Raw genomic sequence first — 19,148 nt, forward strand, 5'->3', positions numbered from 1 at the left:
GCACTCATCCCCCCGTAACCGGCACTCACCCCTCCGTACCCGGCACTCACCCCCCGAATCCGGCACTCACCCCCCGTACCTGGCACTCACCACCCCCTCCCCGGCACTCACCCCCCGAATCCGGCACTCATCCCCCCGTACCCGGCACTCATCCCCCCGTAACCGGCACTCACCCCTCCGTACCCGGCACTCACCCCCCATCCCGGGCACTCCCCCCCCCGTACCCGGCACTCACCCACCCCCCCACCCCCCCGTCCCCACCCCCGTCCCCGGCATTCACACTCCCCCCCGTACCCGGCACTCATCCCCCCATACCCGGCACTCATCCCCCTGTACCCGGCACTCATCCCCCCGTACCCGGCACTCATCCCCCCATACCCGGCACTCACCCCCCCGTACCCGGCACTCATCCCCCCGTACCCGGCACTCATCCCCCCGTACCCGGCACTCATCCCCCCGTACCGGGCACTCATCCCCCCGTACCCGGCACTCATCCCCCCGTACCCGGCACTCACCCCCCCGTACCCGGCACTCATCCCCCCATACCCGGCACTCACCCCCCCGTACCCGGCACTCATCCCCCCGTACCCGGCATTCACCCCCCCGTACCCGGCACTCATCCCCCTGTGCCCGGCACTCACCACCCCCCCGTACCCGGCACTCATCCCCCCGTACCCGGCAATCAACCCCCCCGTATCCGGCACTCATCCCCCGCGTACCCGGCACTCACCCCCCCGTACCCGGCACTCCACCCCCCCGTACCCGGCACTCATCCCCCGCGTACCCAGCACTCATTCCCCCGCACCCGGCACTCATCCCTCCATACCCGGCACAGATCCCTCCGTCCCTGGCACTCACCCCCCCCCCCGCCCCCGCACTCACCCCCGCATCCCCAGCATTTATCCCCCCCTCCCCGGCACTCATCCCTCCGTACTCGGCACTCATCCCCCGTCCCCAGCACTCACCCACCCTGTACCCGGCAATCATCCCCTCGTACCCGGCACTCACCCCCCCCCGTACCCGGCACTCATCCCCCTGTACCCGGCACTCACCCCCTCCTACCCGGCACCCACCCCCCGTACACGGCATTCACCCCCCCCCGTACCCGGCATTCACCCCCCCGTACCCGGCACTCATCCCCCCGTACCCGGCATTCACCCCCCCGTACCCGGCACTCATCCCCCCGTACCCGGCACTCACCCCCCCGTACCCGGCACTCATCCCCCCGTACCCGGCATTCACCCCCCCGTACCCGGCACTCATCCGCCTGTGCCCGGCACTCACCACCCCCCCGTATCCGGCACTCATCCCCCGCGTACCCGGCACTCAACCCCCGTACCCAGCACTCATTCCCCCGCACCCGGCACTCATCCCTCCGTACCCGGCACTCACACCCCGTACCCGGCACTCACCCCCCGTACTCAGCACTCATCCCCCCGTCCCCAGCACTCACCCCCCCTGTACCCGGCAATCATCCCCTCGTACCCGGCACTCACCCCCCCGTACCCGGCACTCATCCCCCTGTACCCGGCACTCACCCCCTCCCATCTGGCACTCACCGCCCCTACCCGGCACCCACCCCCCGTACCCGGCACTCAACCCCCCCGTACGCGGCACTCACCCCCCCCCATACCCGGCACTCATCCCCCGTACCTGGCAATCAGCCCCCCCCGTATCCGGCACCCATCCCACGCGTACCCGGCACTCATCCCCCCATACCCGGCACTCATCCCCCTGTGCCCGGCACTCACCACCCCCCCGTACCCGGCACTCACCCCCCCGTACCTGGCACTCACCCCCCCGTACCCGGCACTCATCCCCCCGTACCCGGCATTCACCCCCCCGTACCCGGCACTCATCCCCCCGTACCTGGCACTCACCCCCCGTACCCGGCACTCATCCCCCCGTACCCGGCATTCACCCCCCCGTACCCGGCACTCATCCCCCTGTGCCCGGCACTCACCACCCCCCCGTATCCGGCACTCATCCCCCGCGTACCCGGCACTCACCCCCCCGTACCCGGCACTCATTCCCCCGCACCCGGCACTCATCCCTCCGTACCCGGCACTCACACCCCGTACCCGGCACTCACCCCCCCGTACCCGGCACTCATTCCCCTACACCCGGCACTCATCCCTCCGTACCCGGCACTCCACCCCCCGTACCCGGCACTCATCCCCCGCGTACCCAGCACTCATTCCCCCGCATCCGGCACTCATCCCTCCATACCCGGCACAGATCCCCCCGTCCCTGGCACTCACCCCCCCCCCCCCCCGCACTCACCCCCCCCATCCCCAGCATTTATCCACCCTCCCCGGCACTCATCCCTCCGTACCCGGCACTCACACCCCGTACCCGGCACTCACCCCCCGTACTCGGCACTCATCCCCCCGTCCCCAGCACTCACCCCCCCTGTACCCGGCAATCATCCCCTCGTACCCGGCACTCACCCGCCCGTACCCGGCACTCATCCCCCTGTACCCGGCACTCACCCCCTCCCACCTGGCTCTCGCCCCCCCTACCCGGCACCCACCCCCCGTACCCGGCACTCACCCCCCCCCGTACCCGGCACTCACCCCCCCCCCCGTACCCGGCACTCATCCCCCGTACCCGGCAATCAACCCCCCCCCCCGTATCCGGCACCCATTCCCCGCGTACCCGGCACTCATTCCCCCGTACACGGCACTCACCCCTCCGTACCTGGCACTCATCCCCCCGTACACGGCACTCACCCCTCCGTACCCGGCACTCATCCCCCGTACCCGGCAATCAACCCCCCCCCGTATCCGGCACCCATTCCCCGCGTACCCGGCACTCATTCCCCCGTACCCGGCACTCATCCCCCCGTACCCGGCATTCACCCCCCCGTACCCGGCACTCATCCCCCTGTGCCCGGCACTCACCACCCCCCCGTACCCGGCACTCATCCCCACGTACCCGGCAATCAACCCCCCCGTATCCGGCACTCATCCCCCGCGTACCCGGCACTCACCCCCACGTACCCGGCACTCCACCCCCCCGTACCCGGCACTCATCCCCCGCGTACCCAGCACTCATTCCCCCGCACCCGGCACTCATCCCTCCATACCCGGCACAGATCCCTCCGTCCCTGGCACTCACCCCCCCCCCCCCCGCACTCACCCCCGCATCCCCAGCATTTATCCCCCCCTCCCCGGCACTCATCCCTCCGTACTCGGCACTCATCCCCCGTCCCCAGCACTCACCCCCCCTGTACCCGGCAATCATCCCCTCGTACCCGGCACTCACCCCCCCCGTACCCGGCACTCATCCCCCTGTACCCGGCACTCACCCCCTCCTACCTGGCACTCACCCCCCCTACCCGGCACCCACACCCCGTACACGGCATTCACCCCCCCCCCGTACCCGGCACTCACCCCCCCCGTACCCGGTACTCATCCCCCGTACCCGGCAATCAACCCCCCCCCCCGTATCCGGCACCCATCCCCCGCGTATCCGGCACTCATCCCCCTGTGCCCGGCACTCACCACCCCCCCGTACCCGGCACTCACCCCACCATACCCGGCATTCACCCCCCCGTACCCGGCACTCATCCCCCCGTACCCGGCATTCACCCCCCCGTACCCGGCACTCATCCCCCCGTACCCGGCACTCACCCCCCCGTACCCGGCACTCATCCCCCCGTACCCGGCATTCACCCCCCCGTACCCGGCACTCATCCGCCTGTGCCCGGCACTCACCACCCCCCCGTATCCGGCACTCATCCCCCGCGTACCCGGCACTCACCCCCCCGTACCCAGCACTCATTCCCCCGCACCCGGCACTCATCCCTCCGTACCCGGCACTCACACCCCGTACCCGGCACTCACCCCCCGTACTCAGCACTCATCCCCCCGTCCCCAGCACTCACCCCCCCCTGTACCCGGCAATCATCCCCTCGTACCCGGCACTCACCCCCCGTACCCGGCACTCATCCCCCTGTACCCGGCACTCACCCCCTCCCATCTGGCACTCACCGCCCCTACCCGGCACCCACCCCCCGTACCCGGCACTCACCCCCCCCGTACCCGGCACTCACCCCCCCCCATAACCGGCACTCATCCCCCGTACCTGGCAATCAGCCCCCCCCGTATCCGGCACCCATCCCACGCGTACCCGGCACTCATCCCCCCATACCCGGCACTCATCCCCCTGTGCCCGGCACTCACCACCCCCCCGTACCCGGCACTCACCCCCCCGTACCTGGCACTCACCCCCCCGTACCCGGCACTCATCCCCCCGTACCCGGCATTCACCCCCCCGTACCCGGCACTCATCCCCCCGTACCTGGCACTCACCCCCCGTACCCGGCACTCATCCCCCCGTACCCGGCATTCACCCCCCCGTACCCGGCACTCATCCCCCTGTGCCCGGCACTCACCACCCCCCCGTATCCGGCACTCATCCCCCGCGTACCCGGCACTCACCCCCCCCCCGTACCCGGCACTCATTCCCCCGCACCCGGCACTCATCCCTCCGTACCCGGCACTCACACCCCGTACCCGGCACTCACCCCCCGTACCCGGCACTCATTCCCCTACACCCGGCACTCATCCCTCCGTACCCGGCACTCCACCCCCCGTACCCGGCACTCATCCCCCGCGTACCCAGCACTCATTCCCCCGCATCCGGCACTCATCCCTCCATACCCGGCACAGATCCCCCCGTCCCTGGCACTCACCCCCCCCCCCGCACTCACCCCCCCATCCCCAGCATTTATCCACCCTCCCCGGCACTCATCCCTCCGTACCCGGCACTCACACCCCGTACCCGGCACTCACCCCCCGTACTCGGCACTCATCCCCCCGTCCCCAGCACTCACCCCCCCTGTACCCGGCAATCATCCCCTCGTACCCGGCACTCACCCGCCCGTACCCGGCACTCATCCCCCTGTACCCGGCACTCACCCCCTCCCACCTGGCTCTCACCCCCCTACCCGGCACCCACCCCCCGTACCCGGCACTCACCGCCCCCCCGTACCCGGCACTCATCCCCCCCCCCCGTACCCGGCACTCATCCCCCGTACCCGGCAATCAACCCCCCCCCCGTATCCGGCACCCATTCCCCGCGTACCCGGCACTCATTCCCCCGTACACGGCACTCACCCCTCCGTACCTGGCACTCATCCCCCCGTACACGGCACTCACCCCTCCGTACCCGGCACTCATCCCCCGTACCCGGCAATCAACCCCCCCCCGTATCCGGCACCCATTCCCCGCGTACCCGGCACTCATTCCCCCGTACCCGGCACTCATCCCCCCGTACCAGGCACTCATCCCCCCCTCCCCGGCACTCACTCCCCCGTACCCGGCACTCAACCCCCCGTACCCGGCACTCACCCCCCCGTACCTGGCACAGATCCCCCCGTCCCTGGCACTCACCCCCCACCCCCCCCCACCCCACCCCCCCCCCCCCCCCCGCCGCACTCACCCCCGCATCCCCAGCATTTATCCCCCCTCCCCGGCACTCATCCCTCCGTACCCGGCACTCACACCCCGTACCCGGCACTCACCCACCCTCCCCGGCACTCTTCCCCCCCCCGTACCTGGCACCCCCCCGAATACGGCACTCACCCCCTCCCACCTGGCACTCACCCCCCCTACCCGGCACCCAATCCTGTACCCGGCACTCACCCCCCCCCGTACCCAGCACTCACCCCCCCCCACCCGGCACTCACCACCCGTACCTAGCACTCACCCCCCCGTACCCAGCACTCACCCCCCCGTACCCGGCACGCACCCCCCCCCGTACCCGGCACTCACCCTCCCGTACCCGGCACTCACCCCCCCGTACCCCGGCACTCATCCCCCCGTCCCCAGCACTCATCCCCCGTACCCGGCACTCATCCCCCCGTCCCCAGCACTCATCCCCCGTACCCGGCACTCATCCCTCCGTACACAGCACTCATCCCTCTGTACCCGGCACTGATCCCCCCGTCCCTGGCATTCACACCCCCCCCCCACCCAGCACGTATCCCCCCTCCCCGGCACTCATCCCCCCATACGTGGCACTCACACCCCATACCCGGAACTCACCCCCCCCCTTACCCGGCACTCACCCCCCTGTCCCCGGCATTCATCCCCCCATACCCGGCACTCACCCCCCTGTACCCGTCACTCAACCCCCCCCCCGTATCCGGCACTCACCCCCCGGTACCCGGCACTCATCCGCCCGTACCCGGCACTCACCCCCCCGCACCCGGCACTCATCCCCCCGTCCCCAGCACTCATCCCCCGTACCCGGCACTCATCCCCCCGTCCCCAGCACTCATCCCCCGTACCCGGCACTCATCCCTCCGTACACAGCACTCATCCCTCTGTACCCGGCACTGATCCCCCCGTCCCTGGCATTCACACCCCCCCCCCCACCCAGCACGTATCCCCCCTCCCCGGCACTCATCCCCCCATACGTGGCACTCACACCCCATACCCGGAACTCACCCCCCCCTTACCCGGCACTCACCCCCCCGTCCCCGGCATTCATCCCCCCATACCCGGCACTCACCCCCCTGTACCCGTCACTCAACCCCCCCCCGTATCCGGCACTCACCCCCCGGTACCCGGCACTCATCCGCCCGTACCCGGCACTCACCCCCCCGCACCCGGCACTCATCCCCCCGTACCGGGCACTCACTCCCCTGTACTCGGCACTCACCCCCCCCGTACCCGGCACTCACTCCCCCGTACCCGGCACTCAGCCCCCCCCCCCGTACCCGGCACTCACCCCCCCGTACCCGGCACTCACCGCCCCCCCCCCCCCCCCCCGACCCGGCACTCATTCCCCCGTACCTGGCCCTCACCCCCCCCGTACCCGGAACTCATCTCCCCTGTCCCTGGCACTCATCCCTCCCCCCCCCCTCGCCGGCACTCACCCCCCCTTCCCCGGCACTCCCCCGAAGCCCACCCCCCCCCCCGCCACACACTCACCCACACACACCTCTGCCCCCCACACACAGACTGCGGCCACGTAATCACCTCTCCTGCGGCCACCCCCCAGGCCATGACATACCTCCACGCTGGACGGCATCAACCATCAGCACCGGTTGACGCCGTTAAAAAGGTGTTTTGATTTACGCCGAAGTGACCCGTGGACTTCGGCCCATCCGGCCGGGAGAATATGGGCAGCCCCGGAGTCCATTGTCTCGCGCCCGCCCCTGCCATTCGCCGAGGCGGGCGGCGCGATTGACGCCCCGCCGACTTTTCACCCTTTGGAGAATTTGCCGGACGGCGGGGGCGGGATTTACGCCCCCCCCCCCCCCCCCCCCCCCCCCCAGCGATTCTCCGACCCGGCGGGGTGTCGGAGAATCCCGCCCCCTGTGTTCCATGGCAATGAGCATGCAGACCCTGGTCGAGACGAGAGCGGGCCCCCAGGACTGGCAGTGCCACGTGGCGCGGGAGCCTCAGGGGTTAGTTCCACTCGCACCCCTGTCCCATGGAGTAGGCTGGGGGTCAGCGGGTATCTGAAGGAGGGGAATGTGATGGGGCCCCGTGCCGGTGACTCCTGCAGGGCAGGTGCCGGAACACCGCGGTGCCTTGCTCCCCCTCCTGTCCCTGGCACATCACATGGGCAGCAGGCAGAACAGGGTCACCTCTGGGGATCCACCTAGATGTAATGTTAGGGCCCATAAGGCCAGAACAGTAGACACCAGTTAAGTTGGCACAGATTAGCGTTAGGGGCTAGGACACAAACCTGTATATATTTGTTCACATTAAACACCTGTGATAACGTTACAACCTTCCACGGTGCTCTGTCAGAAGGGTGTGAGGGGTGGGCTGCTCTGGCAGCAGAAGGGGATGCGGGGGCAGGGAAAATGGACGAACGTTGTGGATGGAGTTGGCCTGGGGACTGCAGTTCAGCCAGTGTCGTGCCCCCCCCCCCACCACCACCGCCATTGCCACCCCAGGGATTCGAAGGCACCGTGTGATGGAATGCCCAGTTCACAAGTAGGGATCACCCAGGTGGACGGTGGGAAGTGCCACCGTCAGACATCAAACGATGTGGAGCACCAGCACTCACCCCAGAGGGGATTGTTATCATCCTCCATCCCATGGGCCAGTCCGCATCTAGTACCAACCCAGCGCCCGCACCCGTACTGAAGCAGGTAGGAAACATGAAGGGGATTTCCAGTGCGGGGGTGGGGTGGGGGGGGGGGGAGCGGATGGGGGGGGGGGGGGGGGGGGGAGCGGGGGGGGGGGGGAAGGTTCGCTCTCGTCTCGACCGGGGTCTGCATGATCATGGCCATGGAACACGGGAAGTGGACCACCTCCCTCTGCGACTGGGCCACCTCCCTCTGCGACTGGGCCACCTCCCTCTGCGACTGGGCCACCTCCCACTGCGACTGGGCCATCTCCCTCTGCGACTGGGCCACCTCCCTCTGCGACTGGGCCACCTCCCACTGCGACTGGGCCATCTCCCTCTGCGACTGGGCCACCTCCCACTGCGACTGGGCCACCTCCCACTGCGACTGGGCCACCTCCCTCTGCGAGTGGGCCACCTCCCTCTGTGACTGGGCCACCTCCCTCTGCGACTGGGCCACCTCCCTCTGCGACTGGGCCACCTCCCTCTGCGACTGGGCCACCTCCCTCTGCGACTGGGCCACCTCCCTCTGCGACTGGGCCACCTCCCACTGCGACTGGGCCATCTCCCTCTGCGACTGGGCCACCTCCCACTGCGACTGGGCCACCTCCCACTGCGACTGGGCCACCTCCCTCTGCGAGTGGGCCACCTCCCTCTGCGACTGGGCCACCTCCCTCTGCGACTGGGCCACCTCCCTCTGCGACTGGGCAACCTCCCTCGGCGACTGGGCCACCTCCCTCTGCGACTGGGCCACCTCCCTCTGCGACTGGGCAACCTCCCTCGGCGACTGGGCCACCTCCCTCTGCGACTGGGCCACCTCCCTCTGCGACTGGGCCACCTCCCTCTGCGACTGGGCCACCTCCCTCTGCGACTGGGCCACCTCCCTCTGCGACTGGGCCACCTCCCTCTGCCACTGGGCCACCTCCCTCTGAGACTGGGCCATCTCCCTCTGCGACTGGGCCACCTCCCTCTGCGACTGGGCCACCTCCCTCTGTGACTGGGCCACCTCCCTCTGCGACTGGGCCACCTCCCTCTGCGACTGGGCCAACTCCCTCTGCGACTGGGCCACCTCCCTCTGCGACTGGGCCACCTCCCTCTGCGACTGGGCCACCTCCCTCTGTTACTGGGCCACCTCCCTCTGCGACTGGGCCACCTCCCTCTGCGACTGGGACACCTCCCTCTGCGACTGGGCTATCTCCCTCTGCGACTGGGCCACCTCCCTCTGCGACTGGGACACCTCCCTCTGCGACTGGGACACCTCCCTCTGCGACTGGGCCACCTCCCACTGCGACTGGGCCACCTCCCTCTGTGACTGGGCCACCTCCCTTTGCGACTGGGCCACCTCCCTCTGCGACTGGGCCACCTCCCTCTGCGACTGGGCCACCACCCTCTGCGACTGGGCCACCTCCCTCTGCGACTGGGCCACCTCCCTCTGCGACTGGGCCACCTCCCTCTGTGACTGGGCCACCTCCCTCTGCGACTGGGCCACCTCCCTCTGCGAGTGGGACACCTCCCTCTGCGACTGGGCTATCTCCCTCTGCGACTGGTCCACCTCCCTCTGCGACTGGGACACCTCCCTCTGCGACTGGGACACCCCCCTCTGCGACTGGGCCACCTCCCACTGCGACTGGGCCACCTCCCTCTGTGACTGGGCCACCTCCCTTTGCGACTGGGCCACCTCCCTCTGCGACTGGGCCACCTCCCTCTGCGACTGGGCCACCACCCTCTGCGACTGGGCCACCTCCCTCTGCGACTGGGCCATCTCCCTCTGCGACTGGGCCATCTCCCTCTGCGAGTGGGCCACCTCCCTCTGCGACTCGGCCACCTCCCTCTGCGACTGGGCCACCTCCCTCTGCCACTGGGACACCTCCCTCTGCGACTGGGCCATCTCCCTCTGCGACTGGGCCACCTCCCTCTGCGAGTGGGCCACCTCCCTCTGCGACTGGGACACCTCCCTCTGCGAGTGGGCCACCTCCCCCTGCGACTGGGCCACCTCCCTCTGGTACCCTTCCAGTTTGTGAAGTGCAGCCTGTCATCTGCAGGTTCTCGTAGGCCTGTAGCTGGGGCATCTCGGTGATGGCGGTGAGCCCCGTTGCCCAGGCATCCTGGCGCGCTCTGTCCACATTGAAATGGGTGTATTATGCCAACTGGGTATATCGGGCATCCGTGACGGCATGGATGCACCTGTGCACCAAGGTCTGTGAAATCCCGGACAGGTCCCCACTCAATGCCTGGAAGGACCCCATGGTGTAAATCTTCAGGGCGACCGTCACCTTGACGGCCACCAGAAGTGGGTGTCCTCCCCATTTCCCCCACAGTGGCAGGTGCCATGATCCGGCACATATGTCACATTGACCCCCTGCCCAACCGGAGTCTTCAGCATGCCCAGTCCGGCAGGTCCTCGAATGACAGGCGCTGCTGGTACACGCAAAGCCTCATTCGGCGCCTCCTTTGCACCTCCTCCTCCTCGCCTGTTGGGTGGCCGGCTCTCCATCCTCACTGGCTGCCTCCTGTTCCTCTGGGGCAGGTTCCGCTGTTGCAGCTTCCTCCTCCTTGAGCAGTCGCAGCTCGTACAGCCGCAGTGCACCCCCCAGTGCTGCGGTGACTAGGAGGAAGGACTCCTTTGCTGGTTGTATTCCAATATCCATCGTCTGCAGGGGGTGAAAGGCCGACATGTTAGCAAGGTTTGTACCCCCCGTGCCCAACCAGGTACAGCGGGCCATACGATGGCGCTGGCTGGCACTGCGGACCCTGCTCCCAACATCCCCCTCCACCCCTCCCCCCCTTTCCTCGGCTCGGTAGCACAGTGGTTAGCACTGTTGCCTCACAGCACCAGGGACCCGGGTTCAATTCCCGGCTTGGATCACTGTCTGTGCGGAGCCTGCACGTTCTCCACGTGTCTGCGTGGGTTTCCTCCGGGTGCGCCGGTTTCCTCCCACAAGTCCCGAAAGACGTGCTTGTCGGGTGAATTGGGCATTCTGAATTCTCCCTCCCTGGACCCGAACAGGTGCCGGAATGTGGTAACTAGGGGCTTTTCACCGTAACTTCATTGCAGTGTTAATGTAAGCCTACTTGTGACACTGATAAAGATTATTGTTACTCCGCCGGTGCCTGGCACTGCGGAGGCCTCTGGCCCTGGAGCCCCAGCCTGGGACCTGGCAATATTCTGGCAATAGTACTGAAGACTGGTGCTCCAGAACTTGCTACACCCCTAGCCAAGCTGTTCCAGTCCAGCTATAACACTGGCATCTGCCCAGCAACGTGGAAAGTTGCCCAGATGTGTCCTGTACGCAAGAAACAGGGGGCTGGGTTCTCCGATTCTAAGTGCTGACGCCGGCATGGGAACGGTGGTGTTTTACGACCGAAAAAATGGCACACATTGGCCACCGATCCTCCGTCTGGTGGGGGGCTAGCAGGCACGCAGCGTAGAGCACCCGGCTCTGACTGTGGATATGGCCAGACAATTGGCAGGTCCGTGGCCGCGCATTCGCACGGCGGCGGCCTGCAGCGGTCCCGCCGTGCAGCATGGCGCCGGCCGCACGCAGTCCAGGCCTGCCAAATAGTGCCACCTTTGGCCATGCTCACCATCCCCGGACCACCCCTTACCACGGATCGGCTCCCCCCCCCCCGACTGTGATGGTGATGGCCCTGGACTGAGTCCGCAGCCGCCACGCCAAGTTCCCGAAAATAAATACCATGAGTGACCGACGCCGTCAGGAACTCGGCCCATAGGAGGCGGAGCATCGGGGGAGGGGCTCAGCTAACGTCCTGAGGCCGTCCCGACTGCGTATGGCGTACTCCTGGAGTACGCCGTTTTGGAGGGGGCGGAGTATCAGAAAGGCGGCACCACCCGCGATTTCGGCGCCAACGTGGGTTCTCCGGCCGATCACCAAACGTGATTTCGGCGTCAGAGACAGGGGAATCCCGCCCAGGACAAATCCAACCCAGCCAATTACCATCCTATCAGTCTACTTTCTATCTTCAGCAAAGTGATGGAAGGGGGCATCAACAGTGCTATCAGACAGCACTTACTCAGCAATAACCTGCTCACGGACACTCAGTTTGGGTTCCGCCAGGATCACTCAGCTCCTGACCTCGTTACAGCGTTGGTTCAAACATGGATAAAAGAGCTGACCTCCATAGGTGAGGTGAGAATGACTGCCTTTTACATCAGGACAGCATTTGACTGAGGATGGCATCAAGGAGCCCTAGCTAAACTGGAGTCAATGGGAGTCAGGGGGAACACTCTCCTCTGGTTGGAGTCGTACCCGGCACAAAGGAAGTTGGTTGTGGCTGTTGGAGGTCAATCATCTCAGCTCCAGGACATCATTGCAGGAGTTCCTCAGGGTAGGGTCCTCGGTCGAACCATCTTCAGCTGCTTAATCAATTACCTTCCTTTCATCTTAAAGTCAGAAGTGGGGATGTTTGCGGATGACTGCACAATGTTCAACACTATTCGTGACTCCTCAGACAATGAAGCAGTTGGTGTCCAAATGCAGAAAGACCTGGATAAAATCCAGGCTTGGACTGACAAGTAGCAAATTACATTTGTGCCACTCAAGTGCCAGGCAATGACCATCTCCCATAAGGGGGGATCTAACCATCGCCCCTTGACATTCAATGGCGGTACCATCGCTGAATCCCCCATAATCAATATCCTGGGGGTTCCACTGATCAGAAACGGAACTGGACTCGCCATATTAATACTGTGTCTACGAAGCAGGTCAAAGGCTAGGAATCCTACGGTGAGTAACTCACCCCCCCGCCCCCCCAAAAGCCTGTCCACCATCTACAAGGCACAAGTCAGGGTGCGATGGAATACTCTTCACTTGTCTGGATGAGTGCAGCTCCAACAACACTCAAGAAGCTCAACACCATCAAGGACAAAGCAGCCTGCGTGATTTCTTTCCCTGCCCCAAACATTCAATCTCTCCACCACTGACGAACAGGGGCAGTTGTGTGTACCATCTACAAGATGCACTGCCTCGGGTTCCTTCGACAGGACGTTCCAAACCCACGACCGCTACCATCTAGAAGGACAAGAGCAGCAGATACCTGGGAACCCCACCACCTGGAGGTTCCCCTCCAAGTCACTCACCACCCTGACCTGGAAATATATCGCCATTCCTTCATGGTCATTGGGGCAACATCCTGCAACCCCCTCCCTAGCAGCACAGTGGGTGTACCTACACTTCAAGGGCTGCAGCGGTTCAAGAAGGCAATTCACCACCACCTTCTGAAGGGCAACTGGGGATGGGCAATAAATGCTGGCCTCGTCAGAGATACCCACGTCACATAAATGAATTTAAAAAAAAACGATTGGCACCTCCTCAGTGTCCACTAATACTAATAATAATTATTACTAATATTTTACATATCTCCTTCCTAATCTCACTCATCACTGATGGACAATGTAATCAAACAACACCCTACTCACCAATATCCAGTTTAGACTCTTCCTGGTTTCCTCAGCTCCAGACATTGTCACATCCACGATCCAAACATGGACAAAAAGAGTTAACTCCGAGAGAAGAGGTAAGCATAACTGGCCTTGATAACAAGGCAGCACGTGGCTGAGTGTAGCATCAACGAGAATTTGCTCAGAAGTAAAACCCTCCACTTATTGTAGCCGTACCTGTCACTGAAGCAAGGGATCACGGGTACCTCCGTTGCTCTTCTTCCTGTAGTGCCATAAGGTCCGCCTGGGAGACAGACAGATTCTCAGTTTAAGCATCTCATGTGAAGGAGGCAGTGCTGCACTGTGGTGTCAGCCAAGATGTTATGTTCAAACATCTGGACTGGGATTTGAACGCACAACCATCTGACTCAGAGGCGAAAATGCTCTCTGCTGAGAAACAGAACTAAAAAACGGTGAGGTGGTAAAAGGGGGACAACATTCACGTCAACACTATCCTTCAAGTAAAACCAAATAAATTCTTATATAGAACAAGAAAGAATCTGCTGGTGAGGAAGTTGTTATATCCAACACTAGATGAGCAATATACCTGAAATCTATAACCCCTGAAATCTTTATATCTCTTTTGTATCCAAGTTCTACGTTTTTTTCCTTGTATGGCACATCTGTGGAAACAGCTTTAATCCTGCCGCCCTCTTAAGATCATTCCATTATTGTTCTCTATTTTATTGCAGGACATCCATTCGAGCGGCCGTGAAAGTATTGCTTTACTTCTATTTACGTAAGATTATGCTGTTTTAAAAAAAATACCCCTTCGTTTTATGTCCGATAAAACATAAACGGATTTCCCTCTTGTAAATGTGCTAATCATTTCTGTAATATGAATGAAGCTCAACGTATACTGTTCATTTTCCATAAACTACAAGGTCAAGTGGTTAATTTCTAGTTGTTGAGATAAAAATTAACATAATTTGATTCAATTCGCTATTGAATGACTTGTTACTATGAGGAAATGGGGGCAATTCCCTGCTAGGTTCAATACAAAAGCTTTCAATTTTCACTTTGGCCAAAAAATGACTTAAGCAAATCCCACGGGACAGACCCCTCAAAATCACAACAGTACTTAATTTAAATTGTAAGTTGAGTGCTTATCTTGTGAAACAAATTTGCAATTATGCATGGGTTACATGATCATGCTTTCTGTTTTTTATTAGCTAATTGGTCCGAGGAGCAATGAGTGCTAATAACCCTTTATGGCCAGTTTCCCATTGCCGTTTGAATGTAAGCATTTGTTTCCAAAAGGAGGTGGGACTTAACATTGTTGTTATCAAATTAATTTTGAAATAACACTGACAGGATTATGAAATACATGAGTTGGAAAGTGGCATTTGATTCTCATCAGCCAGAAGTTTATGGCAATTTTATCTGCATAGGGGAAACTCATCACAGAGTATTTGATGTTCCTCTGCACAGCTGACCAGCCACCATTCAGTAGACAAACTTTCCACGTCGACTCACCATTCCAGGTAAGCAAGTATTCCATATAGGCGAGCATTCCAGATTGTGGTTTGTTATTGTTTGCTATTTACAGCACAGAAGGAGGCCATTCGGCCCATCCTGTCTTGCACCGGCTCCCAAAAGAGCAACCCAGATAGTCCCATTCCCCAGCTCTATCTCCGTAGCCCGCTAAATTAACCACTTTCAAATATATATCCAGCTCTCTTGTGAAATCTCCTCCGGAATCCACCTCCACTATTGATGTCAAGCTGACAAGTCTGTAGTTTCCTGGGTTATCCTTTGCCCGTTTCTTAAACAACAGGATACCACTCCAAGTAGACTCACATTCCAGCAATGTTAACATTCCATGCAGAATATCATAGAATCATAGAATCCCTACAGTGCAGAAGGAGGCCATTTGGCCCATCAAGCCTGCACCGACTGTCCAAAAGAGCACCCTAGCCACGCCCACTCCCCTGCCCCATCCCTGCAACCATGTAACCTAGCCGACACATCTTTGGGCACTAGGGGGTAGTTTAGCGTGGCCAGTCTACCTCACCTGTACATATTTGGACTGTGGACTAACATTCCAAGCAAAATAACATTCCAGGTATGCTAACATTCCAGGTAGACTAGCATTTCAAGTAGGATAACATTTCCAAGTGGGCCAATATTCCAGGTAGGCTAACATTCCAAGTAGGCTAACATTCCAAGTCGACTCACATTCCAGATATGCTAGCATTCCATCTAGAATATACTAAAATTCCAAGTAGATTAACATTCCAGGTAAGCTAACATCCCAAACAGACTAACATTCCAAGTATACCAACATTCCAGGTATGCTAACATTCCAGGATCAGATCTATGCTCTACAGTCCTGACACATCCCACCATGAATGGTGGTGGACAATTAAACAACTCACTGGAGGAAGAGGTTCCACAAATATCCCCATTCTTATTGATGGAGGAGCTCAGCGCATGTGTACAAAAGATGAGGCTGAAGCATTTGTAACAATCTTCAGCCAGAAGTGCTGAGTGGATGTTCCATCTCAGCCGCCTCCGAAGGTCCCCAGCATCAGAGGTGTCAGTCAATTCGATGCACTCCATTTGATATCAAGAAACGGCTGAAGGCACTGGATACTGCAAATGCTATGGGCCCTGACAATATTCCGGCAATAGTACTGGCGACTTGTGCTCTAGAACTTGCTACGTCCCTAACCACAGTACAGCTACAACACTGGCATTTACCCAGCAATGTGGAGAAATATCCAGGTATATTCTGTACACAAGAAACAGAATAAATCCAACCCGGCCAATTACTAGCCCATCAGTCCACTACCTAAGTGAAGTAAGGGGTCATGAGCGTGCTATCAAGCGGAACACACTCAGCAATAACCTGCTCGCGACGCTGAGTTTGGGTTCCGTCAGGGTCACTCAGCTCCGAACCTCATTACAGCCTTGGTTCAGAGATGGACAAAAGAACTGAATGCAGAGGTGAGGTGAGAGTGACTTCACTTGACATCAAGACAGCCTTTGACTGACTATGACATCAAGGAGCCCTAGCAAAACGGAGTTAATGGGAATCAGGAGGAAAATCTTCTGCCAGTTGGAGTTATACCTGGCACCGAGGGAAATGGTTGTGGTGGTTGGAGGTCAATCATCTCAGTTCCAGGACATCACTGCAGGAGATCCTCAGGGTAGTGCCCTAGGCCCAACCATCTTCAGCTGCTTCATCAATGACCTCAATTCTAGCAGAAGGTCAGAAGTGTGGATGTTCTCAGATGACTGCACAATGTTCCGCACCATTCGCGGCTTCTCAGATACTGAAGCAGTCCATGTCCAAATGCAGCAAGACCTGGACAATATCCAGGCGTGGGCTGATGAGTAACAAGTAACATTTGTGCCACACAAGTGCCAGGCAATGACCAACTCAATCAAGAGGATCTAACCATCGCGCCTTGATATTCAAGGGCATTGTCATTGCTGAATCCCCAGTTAACATCCTGGGAGTTACCATTGACCAGAAACTGAACTGGATTTTCTATATAAATCCTGTGGCTACAAGAACAGGTCAAAGGTTTGGAATCCCGCGGTAACTCACCTCCTGACCCCCAAACCCTGACCACCATCTGCAAGGCACAAGTCAGGAGTGGAAGAGAGTATTCTCCACTTACCTTCTGGTGACCGGGAACTCCTGCGCTCCTTCATGGAATGGAGCGGAATCTGCCGTCCTCTGGTGCAGCCACTCGTGGATTCCCACCAGCGCGGCACCATGCAGTTGAAGCTCTCAGCCATGGAAGTCATGCCCGCAGCCAAGGAGTGGGCATTTCCTGCCATGCAGTGCACGTCCTGCACCAAGGTCTCAACCCCCCGCAGTATTGGCATCATTGAGTTGGACTGACGGCACCATCTCCTCGGAGGGAAGGCGATTGGACTCCTCCAATGGCCTTGCAGTCCGAGGAGGGATGCAACCAAAGCTTGTGTTTGGTCCCACATATGAAGGGTTAAGAACTGAGGAGGCAGGACTTCAGCTGATAGTCCTTGCAGCTCGACACTACCAGGTCTTATCATTATATTTATGTTCTTTTATGTTCATCTTAGTCAGAAATAGTTTTTGTCAATACGTAATAAAAATGTTTAGAACTGTGATATGTTGTAAATGATCACGTGGAAGATGGGGGGGGGATTCTCCAATAATGGGGCTATGTCCCCACTCCCGCGAAAAAACGCAGGCGAATCACTCCGGACTTTCCTGAAGAAAGTCCGGAGCGATTCACTTACCTAAAGGGGACTAGCAGGAGGCCACATAGCTCCGGCTGCCGATTGGGGGCCCTGCACTTCCGGTCGGGGGTCCATGCATGCGCACGCCAGCGGCCTGCAGCGGCCGCCCCGCGCGGCGTGGCGGACCCACACCGCGGACCGGCACCAAGAAGATAGGCCCCCGAGATCGCGAGAGCCCATGGGTCGGTGGCCTCCGATCGGTAGCCGGGCCGTCCTGGAGGCCCTCACCCCCCCCCCGGTGAATGATCCCTCCGCCCCCCACCAGGGCGGCCGCAGACTGAGGCCGCAGCCGCCATGCCGAGTTCCGGACGGGTGGGACCATGAGAAAACCACGCCGTCGGGAACTCGGCCCGCTGCACTTGGTGAATCGCCGCGGGGTCCTCTTTCAATGTCCCCCGACTGGCACCACATCGACCACGCGATTGGCAGCAATTCTCCGGGTAGCGGCATCGGACCCGATCTCGGGTGTGATGCCCATTTTCCGCCCCCGGGCCGATCGCGATTTCGGCGCGGAGGCTCGGAGAATCGTGCCCCATGGGGTAATGAGTTAAATGACTATTTTTTTCTATCCCATCTCTGGCTCTCAAGGTCAACAGAAAACCTTTTTGATGTATTTGAGAGTGATAACCCTGTTCAGCTTTATCAACGCAGCTGATAAACAGCTTATCATAAAATAAAAGCATTTTACTAAGAGTGAATCTGAGGAATCAGATTTTAAATGACTGAAATTACTTTAAAAAAATTATACAGAACCATTTATTAGTTTCATTGGTAAACAACAGTACGTTTCTTAGTAAATTATAAATTCTTAGTACACTGTACCTTCGCCAGTCTGGAACGCTTGGGACAATATCAATTCTGGACTTCAGAATTCTCTTCAGAACGTCTTTAGAATGCCTAATCCCCGAGTGTGAACCTGAAAACACTATGGATATACATATTTACTGGAATAAATAAAATAGTAATAAAATATGATAAAGCTATAATAAAAATTGTTTTACTTATCCAAATACTGTATCATCCATGTTTCCACTACCAAAGTACTGTACTAAAACACGAGTTGCTTGAGTCTGCGCAAAAAACCTTCTGGACAACTGGTATTTCTGAACAATAAATTTCTGGACTAGTGAGGTTATGGTGTATATTTAAATGCCTTATTTTGCCCAGTGCATTAGGAATAACCCAATCAAGCCAACACAAACCAACAGAATAAATGGTAGCCATTCAGTCGCTCATTCCTCAGGGCAAAGTCTTATTTAAAACAGCCTGATTTAAATTTTCAAACAATGCTTGGCAGTTAACTGTCAGTCACCTTTGATTGGTGTGTTTACCATGGCACCGCTTCTAACAATCAGAGTCC

General features: G+C 60.2%; 1 long non-coding RNA gene across 1 annotated transcript in view; it reads right to left on the reverse strand.

The window, feature by feature from the left end:
* The window catches only part of LOC140425822 (uncharacterized), a 32,225-nt gene extending 13,398 nt beyond the window's left edge, over nt 1-18,827 (reverse strand). The window contains exons 1-2 of the long non-coding RNA XR_011948034.1: nt 18,611-18,827; nt 13,730-13,796 (exon numbers count right to left, since the gene is read on the reverse strand). This is a non-coding gene — a long non-coding RNA (uncharacterized lncRNA). The remainder of the gene's footprint in view (nt 1-13,729; nt 13,797-18,610) is intronic.
* Between the last annotated feature and the right edge of the window lie 321 nt (nt 18,828-19,148).

Source organism: Scyliorhinus torazame, chromosome 6 (assembly GCF_047496885.1).
Source record: "Scyliorhinus torazame isolate Kashiwa2021f chromosome 6, sScyTor2.1, whole genome shotgun sequence".
NCBI classification, from domain to species: Eukaryota; Metazoa; Chordata; class Chondrichthyes; order Carcharhiniformes; family Scyliorhinidae; genus Scyliorhinus; species Scyliorhinus torazame.